Raw genomic sequence first — 23,179 nt, 5'->3', positions numbered from 1 at the left:
AGGAGAAATATCAATAACCTCAGATATGCAGATGACACCACCCTTATGGCAGAAAGTAAAGAGGAACTAAAAAGCCTCTTGATGGAAGTGAAAGAGGAGAGTGAAAAAGTTGTCTAAAAGCTCAACATTCATGAAAACTAAGATCATGGCATCTGGTCCCATCACTTCATGGGAAATAGATGGGGAAACAGTGGACACGGTGTCAGACTGTATTTTTGGGGGCTCCAAAATCACTACAGATGGTGACTGCAGCCATGAAATTAAAAGACGCTTACTCCTTGGAAGGAAAGTTATGACCAACCTAGATAGCATATTAAAAAGCAGAGATATTACTTTGCCAACAAAGGTCCATCTAGTCAAGGCTATGGTTTTTCCAGTGGTCATGTATGGATGTGAGAGTTGAACTGTGAAGAAAGCTGAGTGCCGAAGAATTGATGCTTTTGAACTGTGGTGTTGGAGAAGACTCTTGAGAGTCCCGTGGACTGCAAGGAGGTAACCAGTCCATCCTAAAGGAGATCAGTCCTGGGTGTTCATTGGAAGGACTGATGCTATAGCTGAAACTTCAATACTTTGGCCGCCTCATGTGAAGAGTTGACTCATTGGAAAAGACCCTGATGCTGGGAGGGATTGAGGGCAGGAGGAGAATGGGACGACAGAGGATGAGATGGCTGGATGGCATCACTGACTCGATGGGCAAGAGTTTGAGTGAACTCCAGGAGTTGGTGATGGACAGGGAGGCCTGGCATGCTGCGATTCACGGGGTCACAAATAGTCGGGCACGACTGAGCGACTGAACTGAACTGAAGGCAAAATCTCTTTTCCCCAGCCAGATCAATGCCTCTTCCAGCCTGAAGCCCCTCCTTATCTGGCAAAAAGCTCTAACAGGAGCCCAGAGAGCATGGGGGGATCATCCATTTTCTCCTCCCCCCACCTTGAACCCACCACCAAGAGCTATCTACTCTACCTCAAACACATCCCAAACCTATCTGCTTTGCTCCATTTTGATCCTGATCCAAGCCATCACTATCTCTTACTGAAATTGTTATAGACAGTTTATATAATCCATTCTCCATGTGGTAACCAAAGTAATATTTTTATACTCAAGTAATATCATTCCTCTGCTCCAAACCCTTCAATGTCATTCCATCATGGTTAGTATAAATTCTGGCTTTCGTGGCTCTATATTGCTAGGGTTCTCATCCTCCCTCTGACCAGATCATTCCTGCTGCTGCTCTCCAAGCCCTAGCCATACTGTCTTTCTGTTCCTTGTGCAGGTTAAGGTTTGGAACTTCTGTATGATTTGCTCCCTCTCCCTAGATTATCAACTCCCTTGATCTTCCATCGCTGACTTCTTCCAATACTCGGGTCTCAATTCAAACGTCACTTTCTGTGGACTTCCTTGGTGGTCCAGTGGTTAAGAATCTACTGCCAATGCAGGGGACACAAGTTCACTCCCTAGTCTGGGAGGATCCCATATGCTGAAGGGCACCCCAAAACGAGAGGCCACAACAATGGAAAGCCAGGGCACTGCCACAAGGAGTAGCCCCGACTCATGGCAACTAGAGAGAGCCTGTGCACAGCAATGAAGACCCAGCATAGCCAAAACGAAATTAAAACAACAACAAAAAACAAATGTCACCTTCTCAGAATGGCCTTCCCATATCACCCAATTGAAAACATTCACTCATCTGCTATCACCCTATCCTAAATTATTTGATATTAGCACTTACTGGGGCTTCCCCGGTGGTGCTAATGGTAAAGAATCCGCCTGCCAATGTAGGACATGCAAGAGACATGGGTTCAATCCCTGGGTTGGGAAGAACCCCTGGAGTAGGAAATGGCAACCCACTCCAGTAGTCTTGCCTGGAAAATTCCATGGATGGAGGAGCCTGGTAGGTTACAGTCCATGGGGCCATAGAGAGCTGGACATGACTGAGCGCGCAGGCATGCACCCACACGCACAGAGTGCTTATTACTACTTGATGCTTCATTGCTTTGTGTGAGTCCATCCACATTAGAACGCAAGCTCTGCGAGAGCTGGAGCCTCGTCTGTCTTGTGTTTTGCCAAACACCCTACACTACGAAAAGGGTAGTTTTGCCATACACACTAAAAGGGTGCCTAGCACATAGCAGGTACTCAACATTTAATAAATTAGTACAAGATACGATCTTTGAAATCTGGGACCATTATGACTCATAAACCTCTACATAATTTCCCCAATTGCCTAATGACATTGCTACAGATCTTATGAGCTCTCAAAATATGATTCATGATGATGAAAGCATAGAAAATAAATTTCCTGTAAAAATTCTGGAGAGACAGGGAAAGAGAAGATCTTAATGTTTGCTTTTATCTTAATGAAAAGCCATTTTTTCATTTTTTTTAGGGGGCATGAGGGGCTTCCAAATTAAGTTTCAGATTTCATTCATTACTTCTATTACTCTTAGTGAAATTTTCCAGTGAAAATCTGTTATGATAAATCTAATAGTTATACTAACTGCGGTCCACCAAATATGGGATTCTAGTCGAACATGGGATTCTCGTCTAGGTCTAGGGTTCAGGCCTTTGAACCAATAAGTGGTTGATAAGTCCCAGGGGACAAAGCCTCCCCTACACCCTCAGTCTGTCGCACTTAACCTCCTTCCCCCCTTCTACCCTGTGAACTATAGAAGCAGGGAGTATTTACAATTATTTGAGAATTCTTCTCTTCCATCAAGAAACAATGTCAAGAATTCCACGCCCTGAAGAATTTTCTAGGGTTTTCGAGTCTATTATGAAACACGTTTTAAAAAATGGGTTATAGGCACTTTTCTGTCCACTTTGTATAACTCAAATAGATTGTGTAATGCCTCATGAAGGGCCTGAATACGCACCACCCACATCTCCAGTCTAAAACTAGGTTATGAGTAAAATGAAAACTCTGCAAAAAAAAAAAAAAAACCTCTTTCTCATAAAGTCCTCAGCTCGATTCATATCTCACAGGCATGGAAATCCAGATCATGTAAAGAGGTCAAGAACCTAAATAATTATTCAGCTCGTGATGAACAGTAACAGACACTCCCTCTAAAATTGTGGAAATTCTCATTTCCACACTGAAGCCAAGAGAACACAGGCATGACGTCAGCAGGCAAGAAACTGAAAGGGTACTTTCCTTATCTACCTGAAAGTTCTTGCCCTATTTCATCCTGAACAAAAGCAAGCCTGCCACACCTAGGGTTCAGGGAATTTTAGGGTGGAGGAGGGGTAGGATGGAATGGAGAGGCTTTATCTAGTCTGGGAAAGTGCCCAAGTGAAAACAATTGAATACCAAATCATTTTCCCACGAGGCTGGCAGAGTTCTCCATAGACTGTTAAGTTTCAACCATTCTGCAAAGTCTATGAAGACATCTTTAAGGCGCTACTTTTTCCCCCTCTGGGGAAATGTCTTCACTCTAAGAGGTTAGCCCAGGAAGATAACATTATCTTCAGACCACAACAAAGCCCCTAGTCCCCTCATATTGAAATTCCTGTGCTCCACCCTAATTGAGTTTAGGAAACTGATAAGACAGCTGTGAAAATAGAGTGAAAAACATTCTCTCTCATTCAAATCAGCTGGCACGGTTTGCACTTTTGAAGAAAAGACCAGGAGATTGTGTTTTTTTTCCATTAAAAAAAAAAACTGGTTATGGACCAAAACACAGCTAAGCAACCACACTTATATTGTTGCAAGGTCAATTTGTCAACACATTAGCTCATACATAGCCCATGTGTACATAATCATTTAAAACTCTGTATTATCAACATCTTAAAATGTCCACAAACATCAAACATAGAGCGAATAATACAACAAACCCCACATACTCGATACCCAGCTTCAACAATTATTCACATAAATTCATTCCATTTCAATGTTCGTTTAATAAGATACACAATTCTGCTGTGAGAAATATGCCCAAGTGTTTAATAGGTTATAACGTGTTATGATACATAATAACTTCTTCAGAGTTTGGGGGCAAAAGAATAAAAATTCACAAATTCTGGCTAATTGGCTACAACTCTGTCCAAACTATTGAAAAAGCTGCCCTATACAATGTTTTAAAAGGCAGTTTTATCACTTCCAAGTTAAAGAGTATCATAAAAAAACATCGGCCAAGGAGAGGCTTAGCTTTCCTTTAATGAACACACACATAAATGATAACTGTAAAATTACTAATTAGCTTTACATGCAAATAGGGACTTCTAAAGACATGAAAGATACATTTATCAGCTCAGGTTACCATAACATCGTAACTGTGTGGCTTAAATAACAGAAATTAATTTTCTCACGGTTGTGGCGGCTTCAAGTCTGAAATCAGGGAGCTGACATGGTGGGGTTTGCTTCCTGGTTTGCAGACGACCCAACTAGCTGGCTACTCAAGGCAGAGTGAGTGCATAAGCTCACTGCTATCTCTTCTGATCAGACACTGACTCCCCTCATAGATCCCACCCTCCTGACCTCACCTGAACCTAATTATCTCTCAAAGGGCCTCCTTAAGTACCATTGCATTTGGGGTTGGGGCGTCAACATACAAATTTGGGGGATATGCAATTCAGTTCATAGCAAAAGACTTTTTTACTCCCTTCACTTTAAGCTCTTTTCTTTGCAAGTTACTATTATGCAGACATTATTTATTTGCCTAGCAAATCCTTGTAATTCTGGTGCAAACACAAACTTTGGACAAGTTCAGAACAAACATCACAAATTCCACATTAGATAAATTTTATGGAAGAGGTTTTACAGCATGTGAAATAACTAACCAGTTAGTACCTGTCAAACTGTTACACTTCTCTGGGGATACATTTTCCCCTAAATAAACTGATAAGGGGCAAAAATAATGAGTAGATAGGGCTTCCCAGGTGGCTCAGTGGCAAAGAATCTGCCTGGCAATGCAGGAGACGTGGATTCGATCCCTGGGTCAGGAAGATCCCCTGGAAGAGGAAATGACAACCCACTCCATATTCTTGCCTGGAAAATGTTATGGACAGAGGAACCTGGCAGGCTGCAGTCCCTGGGGTCACGAAGAGTCAGACACAACTGAGCACAAGCACCAGCAAGCCGGCTTCTGAGTATGCTCCTGGACCTGAACGTGGGGGCAGAGTGAGGAGGGCAAAGCTGAGTTTACAACAAACTGGCTACTCTAGGGTTTATGGAGTTACTTATCAAAGATTACCTAAGGATACTCAAAAGAAATACCAAGATTCTCCAAAAGTAATCTGAATGTGAACCCTGCTTGTGCTTTTCTAAAGAGCAGTAATTTTTTTACTGAAACTAGGATGCTTACCAAGAACCTGGAAAAACACCAGGCTCTCAAAATTCCCCTTGAATCTTCAAGTGGGCAATTCATTATTCTGTTCCTGTCCCGTGGACGCCCAGCTGTGGGTGGCTGAACTCTCTGGCAAAGGTGACCCCACTTGGAGAAGTGAAGTCCTGATTGCAGAGCACTGCTGAGAGTTCACCTTGGGATGAAAAGGGGCATCAGTTCTCTTCATAAGGACTCTCTGACTACAGATGAAAGTGCTTTGGGGACTCAGGGCCAAACCTCGTGAACTAAGTGGGGGGGACGGGGGCAGGGAGAAAAGGTACTTTGTGAAGGATATTTGAGTTGCTGATACCATGCGATATAACTTAAGAATGATCTGTAACTGACCATAGTGAAACTTTGTCTTGACATTTTCCCGAAAATGGGAAGTAAATATTGAAAATCACTACTGTGTATAAAATAGATAACTAATGAGAACCTACTGTATAGCATAGGGAACGCTACTCAATGCTCTGTGGCAACCTAAATGGGAAGGAAATCCAAGAAAAGAGGGATATATTAATACATATTAATACATATGCAGGTGGCTGATTCACTTTCTGTGCAGCAGAAACTGACACAATACTCTAAAGCAACAATGTTGTTCTTTAGTTGCTCAGTCCTGTCTGACTCTTTTGCAACCCCAGGGATTATAGCCCACCACACTCCTCTGTCCATGGGATTTTGCAGACAAGAATACTGGAGTGGGCTGCCGTTTTCTTCTCCAGGGGATCTTCCTGACCCAGGGGATCTTCCTGACCCAGGGATCGAACCCATGGCTTCTGCTTGGCCGGCAGATTCTTTACCACGGAGCCACCTGGACCCCAAAAAGCAATGATCAGATCAGATCAGTCGCTCAGTCGTGTCCGACTCTTTGCGACCCTATGAATCGCAGCACGCCAGGCCTCCCTGTCTATCACCAACTCCCGGAGTTCACTCAGACTCACATCCATCGAGTCAGTGATGCCATCCAGCCATCTCATCCTCTCTCCTCCCCTTCTCCTCTTGCCCCCAATCCCTCCTCTAATTAAAAAAAAAAAAAAAAATCAGAATGCTTAGATTGAGAAGTAACAACAAATTAACTCGAATATGGCAAATTATTATATATAGTCTTATTTTATTACTGTTTGCAAGGCTAAGAGTGTGGGCTTGGGATTTCATGAAGTTCTGAATTCAAATCTTGACTCAGACGTTCAGCATCTACATGACCTCAGACTAATTTCTAAGCCTCCCCATTTCTCCTTTGGTTTTTAAATCTATAAAATAGAGATAATACTACCTACCTTCACTAAGTAGTCGTAAGGAATAAATAAAACACATAAACAGCTTGGCAGAGTATCTAGTATAGAGTAAGAGCCAAATAAGTGGTGAACACTATTATTAGTGTAGCATAATTGAACTTCAACAATTATAATTCCACTTGCAAAAGTCTGAGTAAAAGATGGCCTTACTTAACAACCAGAAACTTCTCAAGGGGAGGGAAGTGAAGTTCAAAAACTCTTGTGAGTATTAGTTTGCATATCTTTGGGGGATACTGAAAGGTGGTAAGCAGGTGTTTTTTTTCTTTTTTTTTTTTTAGCAGTTTCTAATATCCTTCCCCGGAGAAGGCAATGGCACCCCACTCCAGCACTCTTGCCTGGAAAATCCCATGGACAGAGGAGCCTGGAAAGCTGTGGTCCATGGGGTCGCTGAGGGTCAAACACGACTGAAGTGACTTAGGAGTAGCAGTAGCAGTATCCTTCCAGTTCATAGGTTTTGGGAGCTTATTTGCTGCTTACATAAGAACCTGTGTCTTCCTGAAGTCTCATTTTGCAGCAAATAGTGGGAATATTTACCAAGCATTTTTCAGAAATAAGAGGTAAGAAATTCAAGGTTCTGGGGATACATATTCTGGGCAACAACATAAATAAGGAGTCTCAACGTAATCTACAAAACCACTAAAAATAATAGTTTACTTCCCCAGTGATGTAGGAGTTGCCTGAATAGGCTTCTCTGATGACTGCAATCACAGTGAAAAGACCAGCTTGAGCTGATGGTAGCCCTGGGGTGCACCCAGTGAGATAGCCCAGCCTAGATACACCTGTTTCTCATTTATGGCGAGAAAAGCGGTGTTTGCCTCTGAGAGTGTGAAACTCATCTGCAGATTTCAAGGGGGAAGCTGGAGGCCAAGGATTAAGTGAGAAGACATGAAATCTTTTGGTAAAACATTGTGAAGTGGTAATATAAAAATGATGCTCTCAAGTCCTATTTCCCATCCATGAGGTGCTTGAGAATAGTTGATTTGATGAAGACGAGGAAAAAACAAATATTCATGAGCCAGAAAATGAGAAATATAAGTCTGGCTTTGTGGTCTCCTTCCTCACTACAAACATGTTCTGTGTACTAAGAACTATGAATGAGGTGGTGGGAAAATCAGCATTTAGGAATGGTGTAAATCAAGTTTCACTGTCAGAATTCTAGAACAGGGGGTAATTAGAAAAGTGTGCTTTGTCAGTGTGAAAGTCTTGCCACAGCTGCAGTTGGTCTTCTGTTAATAATATATCTCTGGGTAGGGTCTGGTGATCCAGTGGATTAGAATCCGCCTACTAATTCAGGGGACATGGGTTCGATTCCTGGTCAGGGAAGATTCCACATGCCTCGGAGCAGCTGAGCTTGTGTGCCATGGCTACTGAGTTCACAATCTAGAGACCCTGAGCAGCAACTGCTGAAGACCATATGCCTAGAGCCTGTGCCCTGCAACAAGAGAGGCCACCGCAATGAGAAGCCTGTGCCCTGCAACAAAGAGTAGCCCCCGTCTCTGCAACTAGAGAAAGCACACACGCAGCAATGAAGGCCCAGTGCAGCCAAAAATAAATAAAGTTAAAAATATGTATAACATATACCCCTGGGTAGAATTATGGCATACTGGTGCCCAAGAGGGCTCTTGCTATTGTGAAAATCGCTCAGTTGTGTCCGACTCTTTGCAACCCCATGGACTATACAGTCATAGAGTGCTCCAGGACAGAATAGCAGGAGCTATTTCCCTTCTCCAGGGGATCTTCCCAACCCAGGTCTCTCACATTGCAGGCCCATTCGTTACCAGCTGAGCCACAAGGGCAGCCCAAGAACACTGGAGTGGATAGGCTATCCCTTCTCCAGCGGATCTTCCTGACCCAGGACTCCAACTGGGGTTTCCTGCATTGCAGGTAGATTCTTTACCAACTGAGCTATGAGGCTCTAGTTCATCCAGATTTGATAGGATCCTGACAATCATACCACTCTGTGGGCCTGGGACTATGTGTTACAGGTAAGGTGTTCAGGTCTCTTCATCCTAAAGGCTTTCATAGTGTTTCTCAATCTTGGGTAATATAATGACCCATTCTTTTTTTTTTTTAATGAATATTTATTTAATATTTATTTGGCTGCATCCAGTCTTAGTTGTGGCACACAGGATCTTCCTTGTGTCATCTGGGCCTTTCACTGCAGCCCACGGACTTTCTAGTTATGGTGCTTGGGCTTCAGTAGTGGCAGTGCTCAGTTGTTTTGCAGCATGTGGGATCTTAGTTTCCCGACCAGGGATGGAACCCGCCTCCCCTGCTTTGCAAGGCAGGTTCTTAACCACTGGACCACCAGGGAAGTCCTTAAAATGAATTCTTCTAAGAGGAATGAAAATTCTCCAGTGATTCTTATATTTATTTAAATTCAGTTCAGTTCAGTCACTCAGTTGTGTCCAACTCTTTGTGACCCCATGGACTGAAGCATCCCAGGCTTCCCTGTCCATCACCAATTCCCGGAGCTTACTCAAACTCGTGTCCATTGAGTCGGTGATGCCATCCAACCATCTCATCCTCTGTCATCCCCTTCTCCTCCTGCCTTCAATCTTTCCCAGCATCAGGGTCTTTTCCAATGAGTCAGTTCTTTGCATCAGGTGGCCAGTATTCCAGTTTCAGCTTCAGCATCAGTCCTTCCAATGAATATTCAGGACTGATTTCCTTTAGGATGGACTAGTTGGATCTCCTTGCAGTCCAACGGACTCTCAAGAGTCTTCTCCAACACCACAACTCAAAAGCATCAATTCTTTGATGCTCAGCTTTCTTTATAGTCCAACTCTCACATTCATACATGACTACTGGAAAAACCATAGCTTTGACTAGATGGACCTTTGTTGGCAAAATAATGTCCCTGCTTTTTCATATGCTATCTAGATTGGTCATAGCTTTTCTTCCAAGGAGCAAGCGTCTTTTAATTTCATGGCTGCAGTCACCATCTGCAGTGATTTTGGAGCCCAAAAAAATAGTCTGTCACTGTTTCCATTGTTTCCCCATTTATTTGCCATGAAGTGATGGGACCAGATGCCATGATCTTAGTTTTTCTGAATGTTGAGTTTTAAGCCAACTTTTTCACTCTCCTCTTTCACGGTTATCAAGAGGGTCTTTAGTTCTTCTTCACTTTCTGCCATAAGGGTGGTGTCATCTGCATAACTGAAGTTATTGATATTTCTCCTGGCAATCTTGATTCCAGCTTGTGCTTAATCCAGCCCAGCATTTCGCATGATGTACTCTGCATATAAGTTGAATAAGTTATTTAAATTATCCTTAGTATAAATGTTATCTTAGTATGTACACACAAAAACTAGGTGCAGGTCTTCCCTGGTGCTTCAGTGGTCAAGAATTCGCCTTGAAATTCAAGGGTCACCTGGTCTGGGAAGATCCCATGTATCACGGAGCAACTAAACCCGTGGGCCAGAACTACTGAGCCAGCACTCTAGGACCCGTGAGTCACAGCTACTGAGCCCATGTGCTGCAGCTACTGAAGCCCTAGAACCCGTGCTCTGCAACAAGAGAACCCATTGCAATGGGTAGCCAGCCCCTGCTTGCAGCAATCAGAGAAAGCCCATGTGCAGCAACAAAGACCCACCACAGCCAAACAAAGAAACAAAGAAATCTATACAAAAAAATAAAACTAGGTGCAAATCCCTAAAAGTTATACTTCTTATAAACCAAAGGCTTCTTTTAAATAATAAATTTAAGTAAAACTAAGGAGCCAATGATATTTAAATAGACAGTACTAATTTAATGAGATGAATGATGCTATTTTGCAGCAACTCCATAACTGATTACAGAGTAAACAGGGTACTGATCACCACAGGGCAGGCTCTTTTGATGTTGGTGCATTTATGAAATAATCTCTCCATTTTTCTTTATTTGAACTATTAGATTATCTTCATTAATACAGTGGTAATGCATTATTTCCATACTAAGGCCAACTCTATTCTTATTAGCCTGGGACAATTAGGAATGCCAGGTCATGCCAAAATGATCACAGACACAAAGCAAACAGGAGCAAAATCCTGAGCTAGCACTCAGTGATAAAGTATTCATCTTATTCTTAGTTAAAATGTTCTATATCTGGCATTGTCCAACATGGCGGCCCCTGGCCACATGTGACTATGGAGAACTTAAACAGGACTAGTGTAACCCAAGAACGGAATTTTTATTCAATAATTAATTTTCATTCAAATAGACATATGTGGCTAGTGGCTACTGTGTTGGACAGGGCAGCATCCTAGTTCACGTATTTATTATAATTTTTTTAGATGATCATTAAAATGAAATTACTAGTTGTTTGAGTGAGGGAATGTATTTAACCCCTCTCAACCTCACTGCCTTCTTCTATAAATTAGGGATAATGAGATATAATGCATGTAACACTTAGTACCCGACTGCAGTGTTCTTGCCTGGAGAATCCCAGGGACGGGGGAACCTGGTGGGCTGCCGTCTATGGGGTCACACAGAGTCGGACACGACTGAAGCGACTTAGCAGCAGCAGCAGCAACGCACTTAGTACAGTGTTAGGAACAGAATCAACACTCAATCCCTAGAGATGTGAATGGGTGAGAGGCCAGGAGGAGGGTTGGTGCTTTTCCAGTCTCCATCACTGGCCCTTCAAGCCACCTCTGAGTGTGCTTACTCTTTGAAACATGCAGTTGGGACTTCCCTGGTGGTTCAGTGGCTAAGACTTCACGCTCCCAAAGCAGGAGGCCAAGTTTCCATCCCTGGTCGGGGAACTAGATCCCACACACTACAACTAAAGATCCTCCATGCCACAACAAAGACCAGGTGCAGCCAAACTAATCAATAAAAATGAGTACTTTAAAAAAGAAATATTCAATTTTCTCCATTTTATGTTAAGTGCTAATGAAGGCATCTTTAGACAGCATTGCTATCTTTATTCATCTATAACAGGAAAACTAAGCAAAACTAGAGAAAAACAGTGTTTTTTATGCACATGTAGCTATGGGGTCGCACAGAGTCGGACATGACTGAAGTGACTTAGCAGCAGCAGCAGCAGCTTTGATTAGTCACAAACCTTCCAATTAGATTATCCTCCTGATCCCCTTCTGTATTGAAATTTTGAAGCTGCCAGTGATCTTAACTCATGGATGCATCGAATAGCCAAAGTGTTTAGACCTCACTTTTATTTCTTTGGAAAACAGGAAGCCTAAAGCCCTCTCAGGTTGTACTGGACCATTATGAAATGGGTTACATCATACTACAGTACTTCCTGCCTCTCTTGCTGCTCCAACAGGGAACGCTCTTCCAATCCCCAGGCCCAGCTCACACCCCATCTGCACCTGGAAAACATTCAGCATCATTTTCCAAAATCTGCTCAAGCTTCACCTCATTCATACCACCTTTCCTGACTCTCCCAGGTAAAGTTTATCTTCTCTCTCTCTGCCCTCACCGTGTACTCGACACCAACTTCCATCATAGCACCCCTAAGTTTTCACATTCATTTCACACATATTCTCACTTTGTGTTAGGGACTGAATTGTGTCCCCCACAAAAAAGATGTGTTGAGGTCCCAACTCCTTGTACTTCAGAGTATGACCTTATTTGGAAATAGGGTTGTTGCAGATATAATTAGCTCAGAGAAGATGAGGTCATACTAGAGTAGGGTGGGCTCTGAATCTATTATGATTGGTATCCTTAATGGAAGAGGAAAAGAGAGAGAGACACAGACAAAAGAGGGGAGAATGCCATGTGATGATAGAGGCAGAAATTGAAGAGCTGCAGTTATAAGGCAGAGATTGCAGGCAAACCACCAGAAGCTAAGAGTCTAGGAAGGAATTCCTTCCCATGTCTAGGAAGTCTAGGAAGGATTCCCATTCAGAGGAAGCGTGGCCCAGCTCTTAACTTGATTTCAGACTTCTAACCTCCAGAACTCTGAGATAATAACTTTCTGTGTGTGTGTGTGTTTTAAAATAATAGTGACAGGGCTTCCCTGGTGGCTTAGACAGTAAAGAATCTGCCCTCAATGCAGAAGACCCAAGTTTGATCGCAGAGAGTCTGACACGACTGAGTGAGTAACACTCAGAGTTAGTGATGATTTTCCTATTTGGTTTTTGGGCTGCACTGGGTCTTAGTTGCAGCACTTGAGATCTTCCATCTTTGATGTGCCACACGGGACCTTTCAGTGTGTTGCACAGACTCTCTAGTTGTGGCGTGTGGGCTCAGTAGTTGCCATGCATGGGCTAAGTTGCTCCATGGCATGTGGAATGTTAGTTCCCAGACCAGGGATCAAACCTGCGTCCCCTTGCGTTGCAAGGCTGCTAACCACTGGACCACCAGGAAGTCTCAAATTTGTTTTTTTTTAAGCCACTTAGTTTGTGGTACTTTGTTTGGGCAGCTCTAGCAAACACCTTACTAAACCACAAGCTCCTTAAGGACAAGGATCTTAATTGATATATTATTGGCTGTTGTCACAGTGTCTGAACCAATATGTTGGATGTTTAAATAACTGAACACACATCGTATTCCTTTGCCCCTGATAGTTCAGACGGTAAAGAATCCACCTGTAATGCAGGAGACCTGGGTTCGATCCCCGGGTTGGGAAGATCCCCTGGGGAAGGGAACAGCTACTTACTCCAGTATTCTTGTCTGAAGAATTCCATGGACAGAGGAGCCTGGCAGGCTACAGTCCACGGGGTCGCAAAGAGTCAGACATGACTGAGCGACTTTCACTTCACTTCTTCAAGCTGGTCTCAGATTGGAACAGCAGAAAAACACTTTAAATACATTCAGTGCTGCTGCATATGGCCACACAGGCCAGGCACTGCATGGCTCCAGAGCTGTGTGATGTGGTGACCTTCAGTTATTTATTATTGTGTAACTACATCTACATAAGGAAAGTCAATAGAGCTGTGAACCTCCAGGCCATCTGTTAGAAAAACACTACTATTGGGAGGTTCAGCTCTTACCCAGCCTAACAGGAGAAGCCATAAATAATTATCCTCTAGATAGGGAATCAGTGAACTACAAGCTTGGGCCAAGTCCAGCCTGCTGTCTGCTTTTGTAAATAAAATTTTACTGGAACACAGCCACACTCATTGATACACATATTGTCTACGGCTGTGTTAGTCCTACAAAGAGAGAGTTGAGTGGTTGTGATGGATAGTGGTTGTGATATAAAACCTAAAATAGTTCCTCTCTGGTTCCTTACAGAAAGAGTTTGCAGAGCCCTACTCTAGATAATAGACATTGGTAGACATTGCCAGAATGTTTTATATTAAGTGGTAAAAAATTCCACCTTGAAACTGAAACCATTCATTTTGTCACACTTTGGAAGATTCTACATTACTACTGTTAATATCAGCACACCAGAAAGAAAGCTATGTGTAGAAAATAATTCATTTCTTCCTCAAAAACAGGATCCAAGGTTATATATATATATAAGTGTATAAACTTATTTATGTGTGTATGTGAATAGGGAGTGTGGGTGGAGTAAATTTTCAAGCAGCTACAACATATGCAACTTACAAAATTAGGTGCTCTATAAAGGGAATTTTTTGAACCATGTCCAGCTCCCCAAATGGGAGAGAAGAGAGAAATGGATGGAGATCTGTCAGAAAGTCCAAGAGGAGAAATGTTATTCCAATGTTTATGAGAATAGTCCTGCTTGCAGTTTTATTCTTTCTGGAAAGTATTGTGAGAAGTCTTTGACATTTCTGAGAAGCCCCTTATGCATCAAGTACATGCCGTATGACCCCATCACCCTGACCTCAGCTGATTGGGCCAAGGCTGGACACCTGATCCAAAGGTCAAAGACCAATGTAATGGCCTGATCTAAGGACTGTGTTCAATAGGGTTGAGTACTGGCCATACCTATCTCATGCTCACTCTCGGGGAGTTTAAAGACTTCTGGAGATAGTGAATCTATGTACCAAGATTAGCAACAGCGGACTTCCCTGGTGGCACCTGGTCTGCCTGCCAATGCAGGGGACACAGGTTTGATACCTGGTCTGGGAAGATTCCACATGCCATGGAGCAGCTAAACTGGTATGCCAGAACTACTGAGCTCATGCCCTAGAGCCAGGGAGCCACAAGAAGAGAAGACACTACCATGAGAAGCCTGAGCACCACAACGAAGAGTAGACTCTACTCACCGAAACTAGAGAAAAAGCAAGTGCAAAGCAACAAAGATCCAGTGCAACGGCCCCTCCTCACACACACACAATTAAATTATATATATGTATATAATAGCAAAAGCAAAAATAGAGTGTACTTGTCACCACAATGACAGGACAATTGTTACCGAAGGGGTAGGTAGAAAACCTGCTCACAACAGCAACACTGCATCCTGAGTGATGCTGCCATTTCTGGAGGTGCCACTGGGGCGCTGTCATCGACCTTTGTCCAGTCTGTTCCATTTTCCTGTTACCACTGGGGGATGGGTTTAGTTCAAGGTCAGCTCAACTTTTGTACTTCATCACTTCATCCACTCGCTTCCCATCCTCTGGACCCCTACCTGACTGTCCTTTATTTGTGACTGCCTTGCAAATGCTAACCCTCTACCAACTCAACTACGTACTTCTCTACTGTCTCTTTGTGAGCAGTTTAGGGCTTACTCAGCCCCTAAATACATTACCTAGCCTCTGTATTGGTGCATTATAAATCACAATTTCCATCCTAGGCTTGTCTATTTGGAATTCCTTGTATGTATGCATATGTGACTCATTCTCCTGTTCCTCACAGCTGATACTGCAAAGCTTCCATGCTTCCCAGGCTTCCAACTCCATTGCTCACCCTATATCCAACCACAGAGAAAACAAAGGTATCTGACCCCTGTTTCTAGACTCTCCCCAATAACTGAAGAAAGCCTGTACCCTTTCTTTCCTGCTTTCCTGTTTTTAAGGAAGAAGTGAAGCTACTCTCATTCAAAGCTAATTCCTCTATCTGTGCTCCAAATCCCAAGACCTTCCATTCTTGATTCAAGCCTTGTTTCTACACATATTACTCCCTCTCATTCCTGATCTGTCATTTCTCCCTTGTCCATGGTCTCTCTCCTTGTGCATAGGTATATGGTCATCTCTCACCTCTAAAAAAGTCTTTCATGACTCTTCATAACCTTCTAGCTAACATCTTATTAACTCATTCATTTAAAGGCTATTCATCTTAAAAGATGGGAAATTCTGCTCAATATGGAGAATGGAGGTAATTTAAAAGAGCCCCATTTCCAAGTCCATGCACATAGAAATGCTGCTTAAAATATACTCAACTATTTTTTTTATTAAATAAATGAGCCCAATAAATAAATAAATTGTGTAAGAGGTAAGGAGTAAGATCATACTGAAGTAGGGTGGGCCTCTAATCCAGTTTTTTTTTTTCAGTATTTAATTCTTTCCACTTATAAAAATAAATTTTTAGTGGAGTATAGCATAACAATGTTGTGTTGGTTTCTACTGCACAGCAAAATGAATCAGCCATACATATACATAAATCCTCTCCCGTTTGGACTTCCTTCCCATTCAGGTCACCACAGTGCATTCAATAGAGTTCCCTGTGCTATATAGTATGTTTTGATTAGTTATCTATTTTATACATACTTATCAATAGTATATATGTATATGTCAATCTCAGTCTCCCAATTCTTCCCACCCCTCCCCTTCCCCCTTGGTATCCATACACTTGTTCTCTACATTGGTGTCTCTATTTCTGCTTTGCAAATAAGATCATCTATATACCATTTTTATAGATTCCATATATATGCATTAATGTACCATATTTGTTTTTCTTTTTCTGACTTACTTCCCTCTGTATAACACTCTCTAGGTCCATCTGTGTCTCTACAAATGACTCAATTTTGTTCCTTTTTATGGCTGAGTAATAAATAGTAATAAATAGGACTTCCCTGGTGGCTCAGACAGTAAAGCGTCTGTCTAAAATGTGGGAGACCTGGGTTCGATCCCTGGGTCGGGAAGATCCAGTGGAGAAGGAAATGGCAATCCACTCCAGTACTACTGCCTGGAAAATCCCATGGACAGAGGAGCCTGGTAGGTTACAGTCCATGGGGTCGCAAAGAGTCGGACACAACTGAGAGACTTCACTTCACTTTACTTCAATAAAGAGTCCAGTGAATATATGTAACTGTAATCCAGTTTGTTGGGCGTCCTTGTGAAAAACGATGTCATGATGAGGCACAGGGAGACCTCCACATGATACTGCAGGATTGGAGGGATGTATCTACAAACCAAGGAATAGTAAGGACTACAGGCAAACCAGGGTAAGCTAGGACTGGGCAAGCAAGGATTCACCAGCAGGTTTCAGAAGAAGTATGATTTTGGATGTCATGTGAGAGTTGGACCATAAAGAAGGCAGAGTGTTAAAGGATTGATGCCTTTGAACTCTGGTGCTGGAGAAGACTCTTGAGAGTCCCTTGGACAGCAAGGAGATCAAACCAGTCAATCCTGAAGGAAATCAACCCTGAATATTCATTGGAAGGACTGATGCTGAAGCTGAAGCTCCAATACTTTGGCCACCTGATGGGAAGAGCCAACTCATTGTTAAAGACCCTGATGCTGGGAAAGATTGAAGGCAGGAGGAGAAGAGGGCATGAGATGGTTGGATGGCATCACCGATGGAATGGCCATGAACTTGGGCAAACTCTGGGAGATGGTGAGGCACAGGGAAGCCTGGTGTGCTGCAGACCACGGGGTCACAAAGAGGCAGACACGGCTTGGCGACTGAACAACAACAACAGTCTCCAGAACTGTGAGATAATAAATTTCTGTTGTTCTAAGTCACCTAGTTTGTGGTTCTTTGTTATGGCAACTAACTAGGAAACTAATGCAGATGGCAAAGCTATCTTTCCTCTCTGCCACACCAGTTTAAGACATTCAGGACAGAACTGTCTTATGTGGGATGAGCAGAGAAAGAATGTGTGTGTAAAGGATCTGGAGGCTTCATGGAAAATTCCAAAGTAGGTTCAGAAAGTCCCTCAGCCATTCAGTTCACATTATATCTATGAATGTGAAGAAGTAAGTTCCACACTTGACAAGTTATGTCATCAGGTAGAGTCCACCAGGGATAATTACATGTTATGCTGGGCACCATCCCCTGTGTTTATCGTTGTTCATCTTACCACCCCCAAATCCAGGGTGATACCTGCAGACCTCCCTAATTATACCCAGGATGCTTCCTTCTTCTGTTCTATGTTTTTGTTTTTTAAAGGCTTATTTTTTTTTTAAGATTTATTTATTTATTTTTGGCCATGCTGAGTTTTTGTTGCTGTTCGTGGGCTTTCTCTAGATGTGGCAAGTAGGGGCTACTCTGTTGCAGTGCGTGGGCTTCTCATGGTGGTGGCTTCTCCTGTTGCAGAGCACAGGCTTTAAGCATTTTCGCTCAGTAGTTGTGGCACACGGGTTTAGTTGCCCTGTGGCATGGGGGATCGTCCCAGACCAGGGATCGAATCCATGTTCTCTGCATTAGTAGGTGGATTTTTAACCACTGGACCACCAGGGAAGCCCAAGTGTTTTGTTGTTGTTTATTGATGTGGACCATTTTTAAAGTCTTTACTGAATTTGTTACATTATTGTTTCTGTCTTATGATTTGGTTTTTTGGCCATGGAGCATGTGGGATCTTAGCTCCCTCACCTGGGATCGAACCCGCACCCCCTGGATTAGAAGGTAATGTCTTAACCACCTGAAGGTCCTAGAATTGACTCTTGATGTGGCACAGTCTGTCAGTTCAGTTCAGTCGCTCAGTCGTGTCCAACTCTTTGTGACCCATGAACTGCAGCACGCCAGGCCTCCCTGTCCATCACCAACTCCCAGAGTCCACCCAAATCCATGTCCATCGAGTCAGTGATGCCATCCAACCATCTCATCCTCTGTTGTCCCCTTCTCCTCCTGCCCTCAATCTTTCCCAGCATCAGGGTCTTTTCAAATGAGTCAGCTCTTCACATCAGGTGGCCAAAGTATTGGAGTTGCAGCTTCAAACATCAGTCCCTCCAATGAACACCCAGAACTGATCTCCTTTAGGATGGATTGGTTGGATCTCCTTGCAGTCCAAGGGACTCTCAAGAGTCTTCTCCAACACCACAGTTCAAAAGCATCAATTCTTCAGTGCTCAGCCTTCTTTATAGTCCAACTCTCACATCCATACACGACCACTGGAAAAACCATAGCCTTGACTAGACAGATCTTTGTTGGCAAAGTAATGTCTCTGCTTTTCAATATGCTATCTAGGTTGGTCATAACTTTCCTTCCAAGGAGCAAGCGTCTTTTAATTTCATGGCTGCAATCACCATCTGTGGTGATTTTGGAGCCCAAAAAAATAAAGTCAGCCACTGTGTCCACTGTTTCCCCATCTATTTCCCATGAAGCAATGGGACCAGATGCCATGATCTTAATTTCTGAATGTTGAGCTTTAAGCTAACTTTTTCACTCTCCTCTTTCACTTTCATCAAGAGGCTCTTTAGTTCTTCACTTTCTGCCAAAAGGGTGGTGTCATCTGCATATCTGAGGTTATTGATATTTCTCCTGGCATTCTTGATTCCAACTTGTGCTTCCTTCAGCCCAGCGTTTCTCATGATGTACTCTGCATATAAGTTAAATAAGCAGGGTGACAATATACGGCCTTGACGTACTCCTTTTCCTAATTGGAACCAGTCTGTTGTTCCATGTCCAGTTCTAACTGCTGCTTCCTGACCTGCATACAGATTTCTCAAGTAAATATTTCTCAGGATATTTCTGAGGTCAAGTGATATTTCTTGACCTCAAGTGAAATTTCTTTGAAATTTCAAAGATATTTCTCAGGTCAAGTGATCTGGTATTCCCATCTCTTTCAGAATTTTCCAGTTTATTGTGATCCACACAGTCAAAGGGTTTGGACAAATATGTGATGACATGTAGCCACTATTAAAATGTTATATAGAAGAGTTTCACCACCCTGTAACCCCCTGTACTCTGCCTGTTCTTCTCTTCTCACTCCCTGGACCACCAGGAAAGTCCCTGCTCTTTGTTTTCCTCCCTACTCCCTACCCCCAACAACGATTTTTTTCCCCTTCCTGGCTTACCTTGGTTTTGCTTTAAAACTGGCAGTGGCATCCAAAATAATTTCTTTAATCCCCTTGGAAGAAAACAGAGTACCAAAATATCTAATCCCCTGCTCTAGCACTTTAATCCACATATATTCCTTTGAATAATATTAAAACTCTCCCTGGTGCTGCTGTCAAGACAAGGAGTTGGGGGTGGGGAAGGCAGAGAGAGACAGGATCCATGTCGCCAGGAGAGGAATAGAGGGTAAAAAGGAACATGAAAGCAGACATGGAGGTGGGCGACTAAAGGTCACCAGCCTTTCCTCCTGAAATGGATGTTCTGAAACCTCCTGACCCCTGGGAAAGAAGCGTTTTCCAATGCTTCCTCGCCTTCTGCTCTGAATCTCTGGTATTCTGATTTTTAGAAGTGAAAAAAATATTTTGATTTAAGCCATATGGCCTTTTCCTCCTTACACTGGAGCTGTAGAAAACTCGGAGGGGCAGGTGTGGAAAGCAATAGCGGCAGAGTGGGTGGGTACATAGGGTCTGCGTGTCTATAGCTCGTGCAGCTCCGTAGCTATGGCAACTGTGTGCAATGCCACTCGCATAGCATCATAACATGGCCCTAGAGTTACCCCTGGCTCCTCAACTATTCCTTTTCATTGCACTATCTGTGCTGCTGTTTCCTAGCTACCATAGCTCTGATACAATTTTTTGAAGTCCTGCTTAAGTACTGTTTCTGTCTGTTATGCTTGTTGTCAGTACACCTCAGTTCATCTGGCAGGAAAATAGATAGCCAAACCAGAAAGCTATTTCTTACAGAGATTGTTAATTGTTAAAAAATTGTCTGTACTAGATATAGGAAACAGATTTATGGTTACCAAAGGGGGAAGTCAGGAAGGGAGGGACAAATTAGGTGTTTGGGATTAACAGATATACATTACTATATGTAGACCAGATAAACAACAAGGACCTACTGTATAGCATAGGGAACTGTATTCAATATCCTGGAATAACCTATAATGGAGAAAAATCTGAAAAAGAATACTTGAATATATATAGTGGTGCTCAGTGGCTCAGTCATGTCTGACTCTTTGGGAACCCCATGGACTGTAGCCTGCCAGGCGCCGCTGTCCATGGGATTTCCCAGGCAACAATACTGGAGTGGGTTTCCATTTCCTCCTTCAGGGGATCTTCCCATCCCAGGGATCAAAACCGCGTCTCCTCTTGGCAGGCGGATTCTTTACTGCTGAGCCACTTGGGAAGCCTAGATATATATGAATCACCTTGCTGTAAACCTGAAACTAATACAACATTGTAAATCAACTATATTTCAATAAAAAAAATTGTGTGTACTTAAACACGTTGAGTTAGGTTCTGGAGGCAGAATCTAACTGGATTGCCCGGATCTCTGGTCTGGAAAAAAGACTTAAGACTTTTTCTAGTTCTAAAAGTCCATGCTAGATTCTTTTTAGAGCTAATGATAGTATTGAATGATTGCCCGCCTACTAAAAATCAAAAACTTTTTTGCCAGTTGTTACAATTTCCTAAGTACAAGAGCCATAAAATTAAAATAAAATTTATAATATATGCAAATATATTATATCCTATGGAGCATGTATAAAGTAATTTATGCATATGTACCCCATAAAAGAAAGCTGCACTGTGTTAATTCTAAGCATATACACACAAATGGTTTCTTTCATTTGTTGTTAAAAGCAATCCCCACATCCTCAGAAATATTTCTGCTGTAATTAAATTTAAAGGTTTTTTTAAAAATTCATGTGAGTTGGCAATTTACTATGTTCATATTTTAGCTTCCTTATGTTTGGTCATTAATTGTGGTATCCTAAACAGCTAAGATTTAAAACCCTTAACCTTCTCAGACCCAAGCAGAAGCAAAATGTCAACACCCATAAGTTATGAGCAGACTCCCAGAGGGACTGTAATACAAAATACACTTATAATTGAATTAACTCAGGAGAGGATTCTGGGAAGATGACAGCATCAGTAGCATATTTTTCATCTCTCTGAATTCTTACATAAAAACAGACAGAACAAATGGATAGCAAAACCTAAAACCCATGAACAACATTTTCAACAAAACCAAGTGACAAGGTGTTTTCACAAACTCCAAAAATGCAAGCAGAGGGGTACCAAGCATCAATAGCCCCAGGATCTTCATGGTATCAGTTCCATGTGAAAGAAACAATAAGGAAGTTACACCTGATGGAACTGAGAACAGGAGACCCCCAAAATAGCCCAAAGGCATTGACTGGGATGAGGACAAGCAATGTGAGAACACCAGCTGAAGCTGGAAGGGGTTTTAACCAAAACCAGTGTGCTCAGTCACTCGGTTGTGATCAGCTCTTTGCAGACCCATGGACTGTAGCCTGCCAGGCTCCTCTACCCATGGGAATAAGGTCTGATGAAGCTGGAGCAGCCTAGCTCCTATGAACTCGCAAAACCAACCTCTTCGTAGGACAGAACCTCAAAAAGATAAAATACTTGGAATAGAATAAAAGTTAACAGGACACGGACAACAGACAGGAGGGAAAGAAAACCTCCGGACCAAAGTGGTGAAATACCATAAAGCAAGTTGCCTGATTTTTTGACATGCCCCCAAATCAGAGGAAGTTTTATGAAGTAAGGAAAGTTTTCCCGAATGCCACCTTATAAGAAAAGTTCAGAAAAACTAGGGACTTCTCTGGTGGTCCAGTTGCTAAGACTCCATGCTCCCAGAGCAGGGGGCCTGGGTTCAATCGCTGGTCTGGGAACTAGATCCCTCATGTTGCAACTATTCATAAGTAAGCTTTCATATGCCACAACTAAGGATCATGCATGCTGCCACTAAGACCTGGCACAGACAAATAAACTGAAAAAAAAGTTGAGGGAAACGAATTTCACATTAAAAGAAGCAAGAGAAAAATTTCGAGGTCACATAGTTCTTTGAAGGAAAGAGAAAGGGAGACAAAGAGCTGAGTAACATCCCAACAGACAACGAAAGCACTCCGCAAAGACAACCATAAAACAGATGACAAGCATAAACTTCTAGTTCCAGATGAGCTAAAAGTCACTAGAAAATAATAAAAGATATGAAATAACAGAAATAAAGAATTTGAAACTCAGACAAGACGTGACAGCATTCTGGAAATAATAAGAAATAAACAATAATTTAAGAAATAAAGAGTATTCTAGAGAGGAAATAAGAGCAAATAAATTGAACAGTAGTGCCTGACAAGAAATCAGTCAAACAGAAGAAAATATTTTTTAAAATTTTTGGATGAAGGGACAAAAAAGGATTTGAAAGAAAGTGACAGATACTGAAGAGTGACCAAGAAGATCCAAAATACGGACAACAGAAGACCCTAAAGAAGAAAACAAAATAAGAGAACAATTAACAGTAAAACTATATTCAAGAAATTCTTTCTGGAAAAAAATATTTGAAATGACACACTGGTAGAACATTCCAGAAGCACAGAATGACAAAATCTAGTAAAATTACTAGACATCTATGAACTCAAGAAATATTATTCCAATGGGCCTTTTCTGAAGAATCTACAG

The 23,179-nt window shown here is 42.3% G+C and overlaps 1 long non-coding RNA gene across 5 annotated transcripts in view; it reads right to left on the bottom strand.

The window, feature by feature from the left end:
- Window positions 1-4,701, bottom strand: part of LOC147351384 (uncharacterized) — a 76,399-nt gene extending 71,698 nt beyond the window's left edge. Inside the window, exon 1 of one of the 5 annotated variants that reach the window (XR_015147453.1) lies at window positions 4,307-4,701. This is a non-coding gene — a long non-coding RNA (uncharacterized LOC147351384). Of the gene's footprint in view, window positions 1-4,257; window positions 4,277-4,306 lie in introns of those variants that run through there. The other 4 variants (XR_015147454.1, XR_015147457.1, XR_015147452.1 and 1 more) reach the window with 4 other exon arrangements.
- Between the last annotated feature and the right edge of the window lie 18,478 nt (window positions 4,702-23,179).

This window comes from Bos grunniens, chromosome 19, assembly GCF_055505025.1.
Source record: "Bos grunniens cultivar Pamir isolate PY7600 chromosome 19, Bosgru_T2T1.0, whole genome shotgun sequence".
Taxonomy (NCBI): domain Eukaryota; kingdom Metazoa; phylum Chordata; class Mammalia; order Artiodactyla; family Bovidae; genus Bos; species Bos grunniens.
This window is presented reverse-complemented; position numbering and strand designations above follow the sequence as displayed.